This window comes from Callospermophilus lateralis, chromosome 8, assembly GCF_048772815.1.
Source record: "Callospermophilus lateralis isolate mCalLat2 chromosome 8, mCalLat2.hap1, whole genome shotgun sequence".
NCBI lineage: Eukaryota > Metazoa > Chordata > Mammalia > Rodentia > Sciuridae > Callospermophilus > Callospermophilus lateralis.
In genome coordinates, this window is record NC_135312.1 from 25,736,314 (window position 1) to 25,758,654 (window position 22,341).

The following is a 22,341-nucleotide window of genomic DNA, read 5'->3' on the forward strand; positions in this document are numbered from 1 at the left end:
GGTTTATGTCTTGCCTTGCATAGGTAAATAGGAGATATATCTGTAAGTCTTTCTTATCTGAGTCTTAAGAAGAAAGATGCCTATTTGAGGAAAAAGACTGGAATATTTTATTACTCTTTATTGTTTTTAGGGATCATAAGTCTTGGGTAATCTAGAAAATTTTCAGTCCCCCCATGCAGCTTCCTTTTTTTTCTTTCCCAAGACTAATGACAGGCATCCTTTGCTGAATAACTCAGGGGAAATAATCGATCTCTCAGTGGGGTTAAATAGTCTCAGAAATAGTTTCCTGAAGATTGCAGGTGACAGTGTTTCTGCAAAATCAGTTGAATCCTCTACTAAGCAGTGATGGCAAGTGTCAGTTTCTTTAAGCATCTTAAAAGAGGGAAGCTTCAAATGCAAAATAGAAATAGTAATTTAAAAAGCTTGTAGTAAAGCTTTAGAGGTTCATGGATTAAAACCTTTCTTTAATTTAGTAATATCCACTGAGTTTTTAAAGCTAAGATGTCCATGAACTTGGTGATATTTCCACAGCCATAGTTATGTCCTGTTAGGACACATATGACCTGAGCACTTAATAAAACTCCCTTAATGAACCAAGCTGCTGCTAGTCCAGGGAAAATCCAGCCCACATGTGGTCTGCTATAATTGCAAATTTTTGGAGGTGTACATAAAGTTGTTGGACTTTACCTTATTGTGCTTCTTCATGTGGAGTATAAGTTCAGTCACATGACAATTGTGAGTTCTTCGTATTAGCAAGTCTCAAGGAAGGGGGAGCTTTAGATATGTTTGGTTGGATGATTATAACCAGATATTAAAACAATCTGGAAGAATTGAAATTTGGTAAGGATTTCCAATGACAGCATTCAGTATAATTTTTGCTATTCCACAAAATTGTTCATGTTTATTTGTTATGGGTTTTGTTTTGGTTTTGGTTTCTTTATTTTATATCCATCAGCTAACTGGAAAATTGCAAGAGAGGAACAAAATAGCCCAAAGACAATGAATAGGGTCTGGGTTTGATAATATACCAGGGTGGGCTATTATACTCCACTGAAACACATTGTCTCTATAGTTATCACCTTTGGTCAAAAACAGAATCAAAGTATTATTCTTAATCACAAAATAAAGCCATAATATTAGAGTTAATTATTTACATGAAGTGTGGCAAGAATGTAATATCAACATGTAGAAATTTAAAATTTATTTTGTTGGAAGTTTTCATAAATTATCTCAGATTAGAATTTTAAAAACTTTTGAGGCCAAGAAATTACCAGGAAATTTTACTGTCAATACCTGTATTTTGGAGCAATTTTTTTTGTTTTCTTTTTTCTCAATGACCTAAAAGTATCTTAAGGACCCTGAGCCAGGAAATTATCTTCCTTACTCATTCATCTGTAAGGCTAGAACCCCTATAAATCAGGTTCCATACCCGTTTTCCAAAGAAGGTTTTATAAGCAGATGCCATATGTCAATCTTAGCTTCATAAAAATGATCATTGTATCTGAGTGGAGTGTAACTTGCAAAAGATGACATTCCATCAAAGCCTTCATTCCAAAGCCAATGCTTCCAGTTATATTCTCATAATGAATACAAATTCTTATTGAGCAAATGTGAGTTAATTATATTGTCATATAAATAGGGACACTTTATGTAAGAGACCTCAAATTCTGGCAGAACCAGACAGGGAGGAAATAACAAAAGTGTTTCATTTCAATTCGCAAAAACATAGTACAATAAATCATTATGAGTTATAGATCACTTACAGGAAAAAAAAGAAGGAAGCTCTTATGTCCAGAAAATTGAAAATTAAAACACCATCCATATTCCAAACAAAATCTATGATCATCCTTCATCAGTTTATTCTGTCTCATGCAACTGTTTCTTTGTTGTTTCCTTCCATCTTTGCCTAGCAGTCTAATGATCCAACAGCCTTTCAGCTAGAGGTGTGAAAGTCCTGACTCCATCTAATGGTAGGGTCTCAGAGGTATTTAATTGTCTCAGAATCATGTGTCCAAGAATATCATGTTCTTTTTTGTTGAAAATGAAACTCTCTATCCTGTGGCTGATTACAAGAAAATTCACGTAAATATCAAATAAAAAAAATTCTGTAGATTAATAAAAATTTTAAATGACTGATATAAGTTTCTTAAGGAAAAAAAAGCAGTTGTCAAGGAAATTTATGTGATATGTAACATTTTAAAAAATAATTGAAGTTGCTAGGCATGGTGGTGTATGCCTCTAATCCCAGAGACTCAGGGGGCAGGGGGATCACAAATTTGAGGAGAGTCTCAGCAAGTTAGTGACGCCTGCAGTAAGTTAACTGAACCCTGTCTCAAAATAAAAAATAAAAGGGCTGGGAATTTAGTTCAGTGTTAAAGTGAACACTGGATTCAATCTCAAGTAAAAAAAAAAAAGTAAAGAAACAAAACAAAAAACAAATAGAAGTTAACATGGATAACACTATAGAATAGAGCTCTATTATCAGGCAAAGCAGCATCATTATTTATTCTGATGAATAAAAATCATCATGGTCATCAAGGACATTGTCAAATCTCTAAAATCTTCACGTAATTTCTGAACTATTTATATAAACAATATTTTACCCACACACATTTAACTTAGGCGTGGATGGAGATGTAACTCAGTGGTTTAGCACTGGCTTAGCTTGCATAAGGCCCTAGATTTGATTTGATGCCCAGTACCACAAAAATAAACAAACCAATCTAGGAAAGATTAAATATCTCTTCTGATGTGAAAACGCTTTCCAAGAATTTAATAAAATGTCAAATAAACTTAATTATTTTAGTACTTCTCTTTTACAAATTGAAAGAACAAATCTTTTGTGACTTTAATGCACATTTCAGGTTTTGTTCTATACTTTTCTTTTTGTCATTCAGGAATTAACAATTATTTAACATTAGGGGAAAATGACTTTCCTTAACAAAAACAAATCCTGTGTACTTGTGCACTTTACTTGGCATAATTCTAAGGTCCTAAGTTACTAAAAAAAATTGGAAGTGATCTTTAAGCTGACATATTGTATATAAAACATAATTGCTTTTGAAATAAAATTTTGTCAAACAAATGTATTACTTTACTCTCTGGGAATTTTTGGAATATTAAATTCATATAAGTACTTAATTATCTCTCAACCATTCATAGTAGAACTCTTTCAAGGGATATATAATCTAATTTGCTAATATGTTCTGAAAGCAGATAAATATTTCATATGCAAATATGCACACATGCATAAACAGAGACAGAAAGAAGAGCTTCAATTCTGAAATTTTAGCTGTTTCAACTAAAACACAGAAATAAATTTATTATTTTACATAAAAGAGTTGACTCTTGTTCTTTTTCAACCTTTATATTTTTACTGGTAATATCTGGAGCATGTAACAAGTTAGTTTTACCTGCTCTCACAAATTATTGTGGACTTGACATAAAAGGGTTCATCTGCCAAGATGTATAATCATATGTAAATATGCTCTGAATTTAGGGCAAGATTGAGGGAAACAATTGGCCACCAGGAAGACTCTAAAGCCTACCTGTGTGAATAGAAAATGTAGCTTATTGCCCACCATTTTTTCCAGCCTCTGGTTGTTGCTTTTGGCAATAGCTTCCCCAACAAGAAGTCCAGATAGGGTGAAAAGGCCTTAAATAACTATAGAATCTTCAGGAAGAGATGGAGGAATTACAGTTCTGAAAGAAGTTATATTGAAATATTCAAAGAGCTGAATAAATGATAGAAGCTGGTAAAAAGGAGAGAGAGCAAGTATATATGGGATGAGCCAGTTTGGTGATATCCCAACTGTCTCAAAGAGGCTGATTTCTGAATTGTGTTTAGTAAGGAATTTACCATTTCTGAAGATATTAGACGAAATCAGTTCCATAATAGCAAGCTATATCATGAGTGGGAGAAGGGGAGCTAGGAGGATGCCCAACAGAGTGATTAGCCCATGAAGTTATCAGTAGTCAAGCCAGTGAGGTTGGGGGATTTTACAGCTGAGGAAGAATCTCACAATCCACAAGTCAGAGGGCTGAGGGAACCCCTAATAGAATCACCAGGGTTAAAATAAAGAAGATAATGTAACTATATGGTCTCCAGTTTGGGGGAGCCTTAGAGACACAAAAGAGTTCCACAGGAAGATCCAAAAAGAATAATCTCTCTCGAAAGCAAAAACAAAACCAAAAACATTGTAACTTATTTTTAACATACAATTATGGAAAAAACAACTAAGCACTGGCTTTAGAGTTGACCTTTGAAGAATCCTGGAATTGCCCAGGAGAGGAGTTCAAAAGACTTCTGAAGCATCATAATGTATGTGAGGTAGTGGGGCTACAGAAGTGACACTCAATCTTAATGTGAGTCCAAGCAACAGAAACCTCAAGGAAAGCATGAATTCTGTACTTGATAAAATAAGATGTTAACCAAAGGGCTCAGTCCAAAACATTGGAAAAGGGGACTTGCTGTGGAGGAAGAAAAACTATCATGACAGGGAGAACATTTTGACCAAGGGATTTTCCAGTATCAGAAAGGTTAGATGGGAAGAGGCTTTTACTTTGGTAAGAACAGTAATGAAGGCATGGAAATTTAATTGGAGAAGAGCTATGAGCAAGAATGGTGGGTGGCTAGTGAAGGTTATACCCTAGAAACATCCAATTTGGGAAAGGGCCTGCTACGACAAGCTAAGTTTGAATTCAAGTTCAAAGGAGTGAGGGAACAGAGACTCTTAGCCAAAGTTCAGCTGACCAGTTCAGTTCAGCTATTCGTTTATTATTCAAAGAATGGGAATTTGAAGAGTATGTGTCTGGCCCTGTCAGAGATAAACAAATGTTACATCTATGACTTTTACCTAAGTCATATGTGGAAAGAGTTCTTTATAGTAAACCAATTTTGAAAACTCACACAAAAAAGTGGGTGAGTTTCATTTTCCATTGTTACATGCTCAATAGAGGTAATATTATCACCTTAATCCTATTGCCACAGATGCCATTGCTTCTGAGTCATCTGTTTTGTTTTTCTTCTATTAAGCTGTGAACTTTACATGTAAATTAGGATAAAAGGAATAAATTGACTAATAATCCATTAAAGAACAACTTGGGTTTTACTAAGATTCAGAATTATCTAAAGGAAATCTTCTGCCTTTAAATTGTATTGTCTGATTTGCCAAGGTTAAGTTCAAACCAAATCATGTCCTTTAATTTTTCCCCTTTTGTGCTATGTGAATAAGGGACATGAAAGGCCTAATGAGAGAGGTGGGATATGTATGGTCAAGATGGATTGAATTTTGTGGACACAAAACAAAACCACAGATGTTTGGTACATTTAAATTTGCTATGAAAGTCCTGATAAAAAAAGTTGGATCACATTTCAGATTACCAATTTCACTCAAGAGAAAAGACAAACTCTGAGAAAGTAAAAATATTCAGGTCCCATTTTCTTATGAAGCATGAAATAGGATCAACACAGTTTTTTTATTACAGGACATTATTAAGTGCATGCTATTTGCAAGAAAGTTTTTGGGCCACTGAAAACCAAAATGTTAAAGTATCAATGTTTAAACTGAGGATAAAAGCATATGTGGAAAGAGGGTTTGAGGCTATGAAAAATACGGAATTAAGGTTAATTTCTATAAAAAAGTAGATAGCAATCAAATAACTGACATAAGGAGTGTGATAGGGTTTGGAAATTTGAAATATATTGTCACACACACACACACACACACACACACACACACACACACATATATATATATATATATATATATTAAAGGAGTGTAGCCAAGTCAATTGCTTGGGTTCTTCTTTAGATTTTTAATAAAAATTATCCTTCTCTTCAGAGAAACCCAGTCTTTTCAATCAAACACCGTTTCCAAAAGAAATTAATACAATATGAGAGAATGCTCGAAATTATCAAATTTCCTTCACTATGCATTATTTAAATCTTGGATTTTTATTTTTGAGACATTTGTTCCTTATATTCTCAAGTAATTGAAAATTGCATGGTTATCCATCATACAATATAAAATAGGATTTTACCATGTAATAGTTTTAGCCAAAAACAAACAAAAAAAGAAACCCCACAAATAACATTGGTTTAATTTGCTTTTCTCTTAATAAGAACAGTAACACCCATTATTTTGTCAGGAGAAAAAGTCTGACACCTGGACAATTTGAAATTTTTATGTCACATATTAATACAAGAAAGACTGAAGTTTAAGGACAATCCAGTCCAAAGATGCCATGTATTATTGGTCTTTCTCTAATGCTAGCAAGAAAATTCAGAAGATAAGAATAGCATAAATTGACTAAGCATCCTTTACCTGCTATGCATTGTCAAACATACAAGAATAAAGAAATGTGAATGAAGACGTGATCTTATATCATTTTTGCTCCATGTTCTTGAAATGCATACCTTTCTTACAACGCCCTCCAAAAAGTCTATATGCCATGAAACTATTTCGTTTCATTCCTTATTATGCTAAAGCATATTTTAGAGAATAATATTATATGACCAATCTTTGAAATGTTTCTCAAAAACATGGCTTGATATATTACTTTTAAAGAGGAATTGAGGGCCAGATGTGTTCTGATCTGTTCCACATCTTGGAAAAAGCATACCCAGGTTCTCATTCCTGTGTTTTCTGGCAGCTGAAGTGGTCATGTGGTCACTGAACTGCTTGTCCACCACCTGCTAGGGAGTAGGAGGAATCAAAGGAAGGGGCAGAGGCTGCTGGGGGACTATGGGGCTAGTGCTGTCACACACAAGAGGCTCTACTCTATGGAGACAGAAGGTTACTTAGATAGAAGTTTACTTAAATCCCAAAGCTTAAACAAAACTTTTAGAAATGGAAAAGTCCAATGAGCCATAGGATGAATTGACCTGCCTACTGTTGTAGAGAATGTGGCCACTCATGTCAGAGGTGTCATTTCTGGACTTTATTTCACTGTGATAAATTTTACTTCCCTTTTAATATCTCTATCAAAACCTTGCCCCAGGAAAAAAAATTGTAAATCAATTGACCAAGGTAATTTACTTATCCTGAGTCGGATGTCTGTGTAGGGTAATTTTGCTTCCAGAAAAGGAAATGGCCTGCTTGTGGCTTCCTAACCATTTGGCAGGCAGGAGAAAAACATCAGGTCAGTGGCCAATAATGCAGTTGCAACAGTAAATGTGGGGCAGCAATTTAGAGAAGGTAGAAAAAAAAAAAAAAAAAGGATGATGAGCTTTACCCTCCCTGTGGGAAAGAAATGTGGCTGGATTGGCAGGACTTTCTCTGAGGATTAATAGAGTTTGCTCTGATGACAAGCAGGTCACAATAATTATTCCCACCTCTTTGTAGCTTTTCAATTGCCATTACCCTCCTGTGGCAGTTTATGGAGAAAAGTTGGCATGAAGATTAAGGGTGCTGATTATTATAACTAGATAAATATAGGGATAACAATTTTATTCAATTAAAAGCCTTGGCAAAGTGACCTAAAATAAACCACAAAGAGAACCAACACATAAAGCCCTATTATATGAATGTGTGAATTTGCATTCAGAAAGTTGGCTTGTGGTCATTCTGGCCAAAGACAAAGTAAGAATCAGTGTCCATGAAAATAAGTAAAATAAAAGTAATGGTTATTCTAAATTACCAGCAAAGATATATGAAATATTATATCCCCAATTTTCATCTCTTATTAAATCTGCTTTCATCTTATTTAGACAAAGGTAGTTTAGTTATAAGTTAAAGCCTTGGAAAATTATATTCATTGTTATATTCCTAGCATTTGGCATTATTCCTGGATTCAACAGGGCTCATGAACTATTTTTGAGTGAGTGAATAAATTATATCATAGGTGAATAGTGAATAGATGAATGAATATAAACAATAAGTAATACATCTTCTAAGAGTCCTTTGAAAATCCTGTGATATCAGTAGCGGATAACATGAAATTAGTCCTAGATATCATGCCACAAATGTATTGTTGTTGGAATGATTTAATTTTAGTGAAAAAAAAAAGACATTAAGATATAGTCATTACCTGAAACGTATGACTGTGTTGTTTTGTTCTCTAAATTGCAGAACAGGTCCCAATGAGATGATAATTGGTTTTTACATCTGTATTCATGACCAACTCCTATTCTCATTTATCTTATTTTTTTATTCCTATTTGCCTATGTCCTAGCTTAGTCTATTTACTTTGCTTTCTCTCGTTGTCTTTTTCCTCATTTTCTCCCTTTTTTCTATTCTTATTTCAATTCTTTCTATTTCATGCCAAACTTCATCAAAAGTTCTTTGTAGGCAAGAAAACACACATTTTATTCATTCTACCTCCCAAAACTCTGAGGTGTAAACTGCTCCTTGTGCAGTCGTTTTGGCCAGACACCCCTTCCTGCCATCCTGTTTTATCTTCCTGCTCATTCCACTTATGCTAGAGCACATGACAAAACTTTCCTTTTCTAAACAAGTTTATGTAGTCCCAAGAGAGTGAACTGAGCCTCTTATTCATTTGAATCTTTGACATATAGTGAATATTTCTAGTATCTATCACCTGTAATTAACATTTAATCTGTGCCTCTTTCAGCTTGTGACTTCATGAGAGTAATGGTCATAACATGTCCTTTTTACTATTCATATTTTACTGGCATATAATAGCTACTTATAATTTGATCAAATGACTGGAATGTTAGGAAACTGGGAGTTGATAATTAGTAGGTTTTATGATTTAGATACAAGACATCTTCCCCAAAGTTTCTGTGCTAATGGAGGAATGTTCAGATGTAAAGTGATTGGATTGTAAGAGCTGCAACCCAGTTCATCCATCCTACTGGGGATGACTTTGGTAACTGTGGGTTGGTGGGCATCAATGAAGGAGGCAGATCAGTAGAAATGTGCCCTGGAGTTTGCATCTTCCCTGTGGTCCCTTCCTCTCTGTGCTTCCAGAATCCTGCCATGAGCCGAAGAACTTTTCTTTTCTGAGCCCTTTCACCATGATGTGCTGCCTCACTTTGAACCCAGACCACTAGAGGCCGTCATTTATGTGCTCTAGGATTGTGAGCATCCCCTTTTCCTTCTTTAAGTTGATCTTGTGGGGTATTCTAGATACAGGAATGCAAAAACTACCTGAAACATAGTAATATTTACTTACTCAAAAAGAAACACTCTGTTTATAATCACATTAAACAAATTTCAAGTTGAATGCCTTATTTAAAATATAAATAAAGAAATACAAGAAAAAAATTGCTATAATTTAAGTGAGAAATAAAACTAAAATTCAAAGAGGGCATCTCTTCATCTTTTTATTTCCAATTTGCATGACTTGTTTCTCTGTGTATATACCTATATCTATATCTATGTATATGAAATCTAAATATGAATGGTTTCACAGCAACCAAAATAAAGCTTTCTCTCTATTAACTATGAATATGTCTGTAATGTGACCGATTAAGTTGAATTACAACTAAAATTTACTTCAAAGCTTAGCATTATCTGTTTTCTTCTATTCATTTCATCCTCTCTTTTATTTTCTGGACCCATTCTGTTCAGTGCCCCGGTGCATCTGATTGGACTGTAAAACATGAAATGTGTGGCTTCAAAACACAGCTGGAGCCAATGTCATTCTTAAGCCAGCTGGCATTAACCACCCTTGTGGAAAGCAGCTGACTTCTGTTTTGATAGAATAAGCATTCCAATGTGTGCTGCTTGTAATTCATTCACCATCCAACAAACAAATTAGTCTAGAAAAGAAATATATCAGCTATTAAGTGGAATGAGATTGATTGATAGAAGGGGCTATCACTCCCTCCTGTTGATGGTACATGGTGTACTTCTCATGCTTTTAACAAAGTAGTTAACATTGTTCATGGTGTTTTTATTCAAAAACAAGGGATAGTATGAAAATACATTATACATTTTCAGGGATCAAGGAAGAAGAAAGTAGAGAACAAGTTGCATAATATTCTTCATCTATGCATCTCTGTATACTTATCTGTCCTTCTGGTTCTTTATTCTATCTATGCATAGCTCTATCTGTCCATTTATCTATTCACCTTTCTTCCATCTCTCCATATATCAGCCTATCTTATTTCCATTTATTAGTCTATTCTCTTTTCTCCTATCTAGCTCCTCATTCATTCATCCACCCATCATCTATCCATCTATTCTTTCGCTCTGTTGTCTATCTTTATCTATCTATCTATCTATCTATCTATCTATCTATCTATCTATCTATCTATAATTAATCTGTTTCCCCTGTAATATCAGAGATAAATGTTCAAGCATTGCTTGCATCTCTGCAGGAACTAAAACCTCACCTTTGTACTCTGTGACCTGTTCTCTAATTGTCTATCTCTAGTACTTAGAAAATGAACTGCCTTTTTCTGATCTTCATTCATTAGTCATGTTTTGCTCTCTAGAGCAGTGCAAAATGAGACCACTGCCGTTTCTACTTAAAATATTTTCAGATTTTTGAAGAAAGCTATATTTTTTTCTTCCCACAGCTTTTGTTTACTGTCCTAAATAAGCCCCTTATTTATTATATGTTTTTCTAATGCTAAACTACAGTGTCTCTTTCTTGCATACCCATCAGATTCATCACTTGTCTCTATTATTTCAATTATTGTGTCATATTTTGAAACAAAGAGATCTTGGTGCTGTTTTGTATTGGACTCATTTTCTACAAAATGACACTAATATAATGTGATTAACACACTTGAAAATACCTCTTTTCCTGTTATTTGTTGTTGCTTAATAAATAACTACAAAGGTAAGAGCTTAGAGCAGAATTCATTTATCACATCATAGTTTCTGAATCAGCAGTATAGGATCAGTTTAGCTGAGTCCTTGCTAAGAACCTCCCAAAGTTATAGTGAAGGAATCACCTGAAGTATGTTTTCATCTGGAGCCAGGACTGCAGACATTCTACTTTCAGTGTCTCTCAGATTGTTGCAGAATTCATTTCCCCAGCTGTAGGATTGCCCTTGTTTCTTCCTGGGTGACTAGTGGGTTCTTCCTCAGGGCCCTACAGGCTATACTCAGCAAAGTATCTTGTGAATTTCCAAACAAGCATGCTTATTTCTAAAAAGCAAGCAAGGGAGAAGTCTCTAGATGGAGTCTTTTAGTACACATAGTGTTCTACATAAGACAGTAGGGATATATTGAGACACTGCTGGACTTCTAGAATATTTAATATTAATACTTCCACCCAAAATTTTATGGAATTTTTTTCAAATTCTCCAGCATTCATGTGTATTATTAAGATATGTATGGCACTTACTAACTGGTATGTAATAATTTCTGTAGGTAGCTGAGGTTTCCCAAGGTTGCAGTATGAATAGAGCAGAATTGACCTAGATTTGAAGAAAGGTAAAAGGACATCCTTGCCCAGTAAAAAACAACTTTCCAGTGTTTCCTATTAATTTCGTAGGAAAACAAAAATAAAATTAAAAGCATTTCCCAGATAAGGAGTTTTATGCTAGCCATGAGGAAATTTGCTGTTGATTTCAGTAAAGATATAGCATTTGGACCTTCAGTGAAAGAATAGTGTAGAGAACAAGTTTATGGTATTAGTTATTCTTCATGATCAACCAAACATTTTTTTTAACTTTTATTATTATTATTATTATTTTAACCAGAACAATAGGTAAAAAAAATAAATACCTGCTATGAACCCATCAATCTCTCAGGAGATTTTTCACCTGATGGTTCAACTGACAAAATTTCAAGGAAAGGATTTTATTTTAATAGATGTTTGGAAATCTTTGGGAAAATAGCAAGGGAGATAGAGCTTTCTAGAGACTAGTAGCAATGAGATTTTTTTAATCAAGAAATTATAGTTGTAGAAGGACACAGTAACTGTCAGAACAACATTTGAAATACTCCTGGTTTGGAGAAGGAATTAATTCATCTCATTGTAAAACCTAGCTGGAAGCTAGTCTACAAAAACTCCAGGTAATTCAGAAAACTGGGCAGAGGATTAAGAATGGATCTGGTAGACAAAGGTAACAGGAAAAAAAAATGTAAAGTAGAATATTGATGCTTTCGGAAATCACTCTCAGCTCCCAGAATTTGGATACTTATAATATGAAAGGACTTATTAGTAACAAAAAGATTTAAAAAAAATAGTAAGGAGAAATACTTTATTTCTCATCCAATTCTTAGTTTACTTATAATGAGAAACATGAATTAATCTCATTTTTTTTGTTCTTAATGCCTCTATTTTAGCATGCATAATTAAAGGTCAGTTGTAATTAAATGAAGTAGTTAATAGAATTTAAGTACGGCAACTTTCAAATTTATTGGGTTGTCATGTTTTTTCTTTTGGTGAGCTCAAAAGATAAAGTGCTTATTTCACCTCATGTCTTAAAATGAATTTTACTTTTTCATTGTAGTTTAGTCAGTGATGTTTAAAGTTGATTTTCTGTGTTTTTTTTTTCTTAGTGTCTTTATATTCTTTACAAGCATATCAGTTAATATAGTTGTTGAACTGTCTTAGAACTTGGGTTTCCTAAAGACTTTCATTGTGTATATTCTGTTAAAAGATTTATTGTAATGAAAAAGTACTGGTAATATCAATTCCAACCTTGACACACAATGTACAGGGATAAGTGATTGAGATACCATCCTTTTCTTTGGGCTTCAAGCAATAATATGTTCTTATTTCTTAATACGTGCTCCAAAAAGCAATTAAAGGATCACTAATTTTAAATGTATTTTTAAATGCAGTTGAACAAATTGCATTCATATAATTGATATTTTGATGGTTTGATCAAATGTAGATCCAGAGAAAGCAGCTGTTCCACTTAAGCAGATGGATGGGGGAAGGGAACACAGTCCAGTTTTGAAAAGAGCTGATCTATATACTCCAACCCATAATACTGCTGTTTGGTGCATTGACAACATAGCCCAGCATAACATGATTTCAAATTGATGATATAATTTTCTACAATATAAAGTATCAGTTACAGTGAACAAATTGAGTAATAAAATATATATCAAAAATATTACAAATGAATATATGAAATCGTTACTGTTAAATTCTTTATAGCTAAAAGAAAAAAATTTTAAAAATTTGGAAATTAGTATAGAATAAAACAAACCTAATTTTTAATTTATTTAAAAAACCAATTTTTTAGGGGTAAAATTTATAAATGTTTATAATGGTTCCATACTCAAAAGAGCATCCTTGAATTCACTGGGAACTTCCCTCACATAGTTGGGACCAGAACTGCTTCAGATTTTGGATTTTTTTCAATGATAAAATACTTGGGCGTACATAATGAGATATCTTGGGAAGTAGATATAAGATTAAACACAAAATTTGCTTATGTTTCTTATATCCTTTCTATACATAGAGTGAATGTAATATTATATAATATTTTAAAGATCATTGTGCATGAAACAAAGCTTCATAGTGTGTAATTTTTCACTTGTGGCATCAGGTTGGAGCTCAAAAAGATTCTGGATTTTGTAATATTTCAGATTGCAGATTTTCAGACTGGGGATGCCTGTCTAGTACCTACCTGCTAACTCTATTTACCAACTAAAAATATACAATGGAAATAAAAATAAAGGTCAGTAAGAATCGATGACAACAAAAGAATGAATAGTAATGAAAAAATCTCTACTTCCAAATATTTTAGAGGGAGAACATTATTAATAGGAGACTACTGTAGAAGCAGTTAACTAAACAAGAACTCACATTAGAAATAAAATTGCACACTGTTCTGAGGATAAGATTTGTTTTGTGTCATGGTGCTCTCAATCTGATACTGTTAAACTAATAATAGAAGATTCTTTTTGCTATGTGCTAGCATTTGTCTACATAGCCTTAGTTAATAATTAGATAAAATATCACATATGCCATGAGCAAATATTTTATTCTATTTTTTATTAATTCATTTAATAACTGAGGGGCTGCTCTATGCTAAGCATTACTCTAGAGGTTGGGATATACAAGGAAAAAATATCAGAAGTGTTGCCCTTGAGAGGTTATTTGAAGTAAAAGAAAGAAGACACTTTTGTTTAGCAAATATTATAAATTAAAATCTATATCTATATGATTGTAAATTATTTTACCTATCACAAGGAATATTTCTAATGCAATAATAACCTGCAGAAGTTGAATTAGGTTATTTTTCCTGCTTAAGAATAAAGGCAGTAGTAGCTCTGGTTTTTTTCTTTCATTAATTGATTCAGTTTCCTCTTGAGCTGATTTATACCACTTTGCTTTTATTACTGACTTTACCAGTTTGTTACTTATTTCAACTATTTTTTTGTATAATTAATATTTTTTTAAATCACCTATGGGCTAGGCTTATACTTCATTTCAATGCTTGGACTTGTATTTTTAAATGAGTTACTCTGTCAAGCAGAAGATATCTTTTTTCTTCAGTTTTTTTTTTTTTTAATTTCTGCAAGATCTCACATATTGACCTCCTTTTTGTCTAAGACATTGTAAGCTTTCAAAAAGTGAAGCTTAAGTACGCAATTAGGAGCAATGAAGCACAAAATTGCTCATGCAAGAAATATCATCATTTTCCCTGTGCATCTGAAATTAAGGGATCTGTGCTGTCCAATCATGAGCTAACCAATATGATGAGGGCACACAATCACGCACAACCTATCATTACATTGTAACAAAGCCAGTGGAGAATTTGGTACCCACAATTATAAACTCACAAACACCCACTTGCTGAAGAGCCTTTCTCCTTACTACACAAGCTCTTATTTTTATGTATTCTCTGATTTAGACCTTTTGCCATCCGTACCTTATGTATTAAAAACCTGTTCCAAGAGACATTTTTATTTTCATTTAGAGAGAGCATACTTTTAGTTTTTCAAGGATCTAGTTAAGGACCAAGGGTTATGGAGGAAAGAAATGGGAAAAGAGTCAGTAAATGTTTCATAATTCCTGATCTTCTGCAGTCTGTTTAAGGTCCACCAGATTCAATAGATGAACAGGGAGTGGAGCCCAGACTAGATTCTAGTCAGTAGACTACAATATTTTTCAAAGTACACATCTGTATCCTCAATTGTTCTTCATTTAAACAGAAGAATATATTCTTATTCCCTACATGAGAAAAATCCAACTGGAAATTAAATACTGTAAGCATTTTCTGGACATTTTGTTGTTGTTAGAAGTTTAATATCACAGTACAGTAAAAAACCTACCTCCAAACATTGCTGCATTGGGGACCAAAACTTCAACAAATAAATATTAAGGATCATTTAAAATAATAGCTATAACAGAGGGATTCTAGATTTTTCTTTTTACGTGTCATAATACTCAGGGACAATATTCCATCATTTTTCTTAGCTGTTAGAGAAAATCAATATTATTTTATTAATTTTTTCTTACTAAGGAGATGATGATGTTGGAGAGTACATAGAGGAATAGATTTGGAGACTTTTCCCCCCTATATGCCACTGAAATTCTGTCATTTTTTATTTATGCCTAACTTTTTATGACTCCACTTCTCTAAGTATAATAAAGAGATATCAAGATCAGTGAAAAATAAGTATGTACTTAACTGTTAAGTACATAAAATCTTGTGTATATTGGAAGTCAATAAAAACTATACTTTTTTATGAAAGTGTGCAATGTTATTAGTCACAGTTTGAAATGTTTGATTGACTACTACTAATATTTTTTTTCCCTTTCTTTTCATTGCTTTCATTCCAGTATCACTGATCTATCCATTAGCATTTCATCCCCCTGAATATTGCTAGGTTTATTACAAATTCTACCTCTTCCAGAAAGCTTTCCACAAATTTCAGTCATTGTTGGCCTTCCAAAAGATGAACATGCTCTAAGGCCTAGAGGTAAAGCTTTTACCCAGATGGGCTAGAAGACCTCTGGACTTTGTTATTACAGTCATTTCAGTGAAGTAACTGTACTTCTTTGTTCATGGCCAGAATCATCCTAATTTGACTAGAAAAATATATGTTCACTCTAATAGTGGGCAAATTTCATAAAGTAGTTACAGTAGCAATGAGGCTCATCCATCTCTCATCACTGTGTGTTTTCCTTAGAACTAATCTGGACCCTAGAGTTATGGTGCAAGTCTGAGTTGGTCAAACAGCAGAAACATCAGTGTTGATAAAGCAACTTGGCACATAATGGCCAAATATAAGAACTAGGAAGAGGAAATGACTGTTATATCCTTGGATTGCAAATATTCCTATATATGAAATTGACTTTGTTAGGGTGAGGGCAGGAATGGCCGATTAGTTGGAGTAACAAATTTATGCTTGCTCAGTGAGAATAGATGTAAATTTTTACTTCATTCCATATAATCCTTTGTGTTCTCCTCATGGCTGGGAAAATGTAGAAAACAAAGTCATGTCATATGAGAATTTTCAGAAACATTTTAGTTAGTAGCTATAATTTTTTTTTGATGATCCTGTTTCCAATCTTCATGAGATAGTCTATCATTTTTGTTATCTCTCTTGTGAAATGTAATGTCTCCCAAAGTTAAAATGACTTCTAAGTTAATAGGGATGACTTTTTTTTTTTTTTTGGTACTGGGAATTGAACTCAGGGTTGAACTCAGGGGTACTCAATCACTGAGCTACATCCTCAGCCTTATTTTGTATTTCATTTAGAGACAGGGTCTCACTGAGTTGCTTAGCACCTCACTGTTGCTGAGGCTGGATATATATATATACATATATATGTATATATATATACTGTTTTAGTTGTAGATGGTCACAATATCTTTTATTTATTTATTTTTATGTGGTGCTCTGCCACTGAGCTACAACCCCAGCCCCTGCTGAGACTGTCTTTGAATTTGCTATCCTCCTGCCTCAGCCTCTGGAGATGTTGGGATTATAGATGTACACCACTGTGCCTGGCTGGGATGACTTTTTAATAGTCTTTCTGTTTGGGGTTCCAAATGCCTTACTATATACAGTATATGATTTTTGAAAGTATTAAATGAATTATCATATTGCTCTCTGTCATCTTCCTAATTCAGTTTCAATTACTGAATCTCTCCTGAAGCTGTGGATATAGAGGAAAAGAAACTACAGAGGTATCCACAAATAGTTTAAGGTACAGGCAGAAAATATTTACTTCAGAAAGCCTTACCTGATCTCTCCAAGCTTTGATTAGGTATCTTTAACTGTCAGCTAAGATGTTTTCAGCTGGAAGAAACAAAAGATACAATTATAATCAGCTTTAAAATAAAAGTCGGTAAAAAAAAATCTTGTGTATGGCAGTAACAGCTCATCAAGAGCCAGGATTTTTTGTCTTTCTGCTCCATTATCCTCAGAATTTTGGCCTTGAAGCTCAGACTGATATCCTAATGATTGCAAATGCTGCAGCAGTCCCAGTTTTAATGCCTTCACATAACCCACTTGGCAGAGGGAAATGAGGCGATCTGCCTCAGTCCCTCCCTTTTAGCAGGAAGAAGATCCTCTCCCAGACCCCTAAAAGCAAATTTCATGTTTTGTCTCATTAGCTGTTCTTTTTTCACATGACCCTATCTGAGCCAATCACTGAACAAAGGAAAGGATAGTATGGGCTTTGTCCTATCAACATTCCTTTTTGGAGGTGGGGAGGGAATCACTTTCCCTGAGCACATGAACCATTGATGACTGAACAGAAGCCAGCTGTTAATAGCAAGAAATAAGGAGAAAATAGCTATCCAGCAGAGTCTCTACAGCATCTGCCACATCTTACTATGTGCATCTGTAGCATTTACCATAAAGCATGATTGCTGCCTGAGAATTTATCTGTTTCCCATATGTAAACGTGCATTCCACAGGAGTAGAGATTGACTTGAGCTTATGGTCCATCTTCAAAATCCCATAGAAAGTAAATGACCTTGTTAAATGAACAAATTAATATTTGGATGTTACTTTGTATGATACATGGTGAATGTGTCTTCAAGATACAGCAAGCTGGAGTGTGTCTAATACTCTGTAGGCCACAGGAAATCTGCAAAGTTCTTTCATGAATATGCTTCATAAATAATACAAGGATAAAGCAAAAAGTGATTTTTTTTGTCTTTGGCTTTTCTTTACTTTTCATTAAATTTCACTCTAGTATTTTTATATTGAGTATGTCACTTCTATTAATATATGCAGAAAGTACTGAGGAAAAAGTATATATGCAGGTGAAGATACTGAAGAAGAGTGTTCTATATTCTCTTTATAGCGTTCCTATTCTAAACAAAGGACTATATTTTATTTTTTCTAATCATAGTTTTTAATAGAAGAAATGTGTACTAAACATGTCCTGTTAATTCATTCTGCAGTCTTTGGTCCTCTTAATTAAAGAGTTTGTCTAAATAGCCATCATTTCTTTGTTGCGGTATGTTTCATTACTTGGCAAATCCATTATCACCATTTTTTTTTAAATGGAGTTTATAAATGCAATGGATGACTGAAAAAGTGAGGTTCAATTTAGTAAAGTAGAAGAAATTAATTGTCATGTGCCTTGTTTGGCTTCCATGTTAGAATTTCTGCACTTGCAGTATTTTTATCATTAGAGAAAGGAATTAAACCTATCAGCATTTGTATGTAGATGTGTGTGTGTGTATATGTGTGTGTGCACTTTTTCTGGAGCCTATTTGAACTAAAGGAAGTTGTGAGTTCATGAATAAAATAAACAAACAAAATAGCATCTATTATCACTCTTCATGTATTTTCCAGGACTGGGAATATTTGTCAAGGTTGAAGAAATCTTGGTCATTTATGGGTAGTTACAAATTTAATGAAAAAAAAATTCTCCTCCTCTTGAATCTCTGAGTGCAACAAGGTGCAAAGCTCTGCAGTATGCTATTCAAGCACTGTTCAAGACTGCACTAGTCTTTCCTGTGAACAATGTTAAGTTTTCAGTAGATGGACAAATGTCCAGTTTCCGTAGTGTCTGTTTGAAATGTACTTCCAGAGACACTGCAAATTTTTTCATCCATAGTTTTTTTTTTTTTTCTTACATGCACTTGCCACTACCCCAGCTTTCAAAGCAGAGCTAAAAGTGGGACCTACCTTATTAATAATTTAATTATTATTACCCTAATTTCAAATAGGTTTTGGCTTATTTCAAATGTCATTTAACCTTAAATTGCAAAATCCTCCTCCATATGTTTTAACCTATACATATTTTGAATCATCTTGATTTCAGCTGGTAAACTGAAAATCTTCACAACTTTTCTTAAGTTGTTATTATTTAAAGTAGGCACCTGGCTTAGGTAGAATATTTTGAAAGATTAAATAAATTGAAGATTAATCCATCAATAAGTGAAGAAATTGAAATTGAATGTATGGGCCTTAAAACAAGTAAGCAACATTTCATTGCAGATGAGTGTAGGCTAAAACAATAAAAACAACAAACCTAGGAACCAGAGATTTATTTCCAGAATAAAACATAAGAACAAATATCTGCCAAGTTTAAAAACCATATCAAAATCGTGATTGGTAATAACAACAAAAGCTTAATATAAGACTCTAAATCCAGCTTAAGTGCATGTGCATGGATCTATACTAATGTTTATGCCTGTATGAGTGTGCATACACAAATACAAACACACATCTTTAGCAACATTATAGACAAGTTGATAAAATCCAAACCAAAAGAGATTTGATATTTAATGGAGTCCTGATAACACACAGTTCTGAATGTAGATTTTCAAGTTTGGAGGAAATGGAAGTCCACCTTGTTGTCTCACTGAATATGCTTTATTTAGTGTTTGGACATATATTTACTCAATAGATACTATTGAGTGCTGGTCAGATGCAAGGACTACTTATAATAATGAGAATAGAAAGATGATAAAGAGATTATTTAAGAAGAAAATAGACATACTAACAACCTATTAAACTGTCAGGGAACTTTTATAACAATAATATGTACAAATAATACCAAAATTTTTAGAACACTCATGAATTTCTTTGAATAAATTATATACACATCATATACACATTTATATAAGTACATAATTGCATATGTACTTACAGAATAGTCGATATGTATATATACATACACACACTCAGTTGCACTAAGTCTTTTTTTTTTAAAGAGAGAGTGAGAGAGGAAAGAGAGAGAGAGAATTTTTTAATATTTATTTTTTTAGTTATCGGCGGAAACAACATCTTTGTTTGTACATGGTGCTGAGAATCGAACCCGGACCGCACGCATGCCAGGCGAGCGTGCTACCACTTGAGCCACATCCCCAGCCCACTAAGTCTTGATTATTAAGAGAATACATTGTATTCAGTTGTTTGGCATAAATTATGGATGGAATTATCTATTAAGATGAGAAATGTGTATCATGTTTACATCATAAATTATCTCAGGTTCCAAAAAAGAAATTCTTTGACATTTACTCTGTACACTATAATGCAATAGCAAAAATAACTTGAAAGATAGGAAGACAATAATGTTGACATGCCTAAATATTACAGAGATGACTGTTGCTGGCATTTGTTTTATACCTTTGTGTTCATGTTAATGTAGATCAGATTATATAGTTGTTTCATTATTTAATTAGTACAGTAGAGAGTATTTCTGTTATTATATTTTATTTAATAAGTGCATAAAATTTCCATCATTTTTATTAGATTAAATCATGGAGGATGAATGAGAAAGTTAGGTAGAAAATAGTCACCTTATTTGTTTATGTGGGAATGATATTTGTTTTCTTCTACGGCGATGAAATCAGTACCCATCTGTCACACTTATTTTCAATCTCCTCACTATTATATTCTCCTCAATATGTTGAGCCTTCAGACCCAGGAAAGATGGGTGTGGTTTTGCCATTCAAATTGTATAATTGTGCTTCCTTTTAGAGTATAAGAAAGTAATAAATGCTCTACCCACTATTCCCTGTTCCCCTTGTTTCTCTCTATCTTAATTTTTGTGAAATTACTCATAGTGAAAGGCTAGTTTCACACTCTTCACCTAGAGGATGGGAGTAAGAATATGATGTAGAGATCAGAGTTGACATTATCTCTATTGTTGAGACTTGCTTTGTGTCATAAGATGAGAGCAATTAAAATAATCCCATATATACATGAGAAGAAAATATGTCCACCAAAACTAGGGTATAATATTCTATTTATTTATGTGACTTAATTAAAACCTGTTTATTTTCACAATGCTCTATTCCTTATTGATTTTCTGTCTGCTAGTTACTGAGAGATACGATAAAATTCCTTAATTTAGAAAAAGTTTGTCTGTTTCTCCTTATAGTTACAATAAGTTTTTTGTTGTTATCTATTTCAAACTGATGTTATTAGGTGAATACATGTTTAAAGTTTGCCTTCCTGATAAGCTGAACTTTTTATACCTATGTAATAATGTTCAAATTTCCAATGGCATTTTTTTCTATTATGACTCTTCTATGACATCAATATAACCAAACTATTATTATATTTCAAGTCATTCTCTAAATGTTTTATTATTATTTTAAAAGGTAAATATCATAATCCTCAAGTTTTTAATCAGTATTCTAAATATTTTCTGTTAAATACAGAATTTATCCATTTGCATATTTCAATTATCATATTACGTGTTTTCTGTTTGTCCACTATTCTTCATTTCTTAACATCTTTTAAACTAATCGGACATTTTAATTTGTTTTCTTTCTCATCTCATATATTTTTCTTTTTCTTATTTGAAAATTTCATGGACTATGTATATCTTAGTATTTGCCACCTTTGCTCTTGTAAGAAGTAAACTATCCTGATTTGGTCATTACACATTCTATACATGATTTCTCATTTTTTGCCCTATAAATATGCACAATTAAAATATTAATTTTAAAAGAAACATAGTTAAGTTATAAACATGCTTAGTGTCTATCCCTCTTTTTTAATAATACAAGGGATGTGGAGGCCTAAATCATAAAAGTCCTTCCCAACTTATATTCTTTTGCTATCTCTTTTTTTTCTTTCTTTCTTTCTTTTTTTTTTTTGAGAAAGAGAGAGAGAGAGAGAGAGAGAGAGAGAGAGAGAGAGAGAGAGAGAATTTAATATTTATTTTTTAGTTTTCAGCAGACATAACATCTTTATTTGTATGTGGTGCTGGGCCGTGGGCATGCCAGGCGAGCGCACTACCGCTTGAGCCACACCCCCAGCCCTTGTTTTGTTTTTTTTAAGACTCTAGTTTGTGCTTACCCATTCACTGGTTGACAAGGACCAGTGGCCTTTGACAAAGACCCCAGGCCTTGAATGACATGGTAGTGTGAACCCATGCCTGGATTACTTGAGTACAGAAGGCCTAACCAATCCATATTCAAATTGTTTAACACACAGAAACTGCAGAATGATTTATTTTTATTTGTGCTAAGTTTGTGATAATAAGTATCCTGCAGTAACATATCAGTGCATTCATTAATAAGAA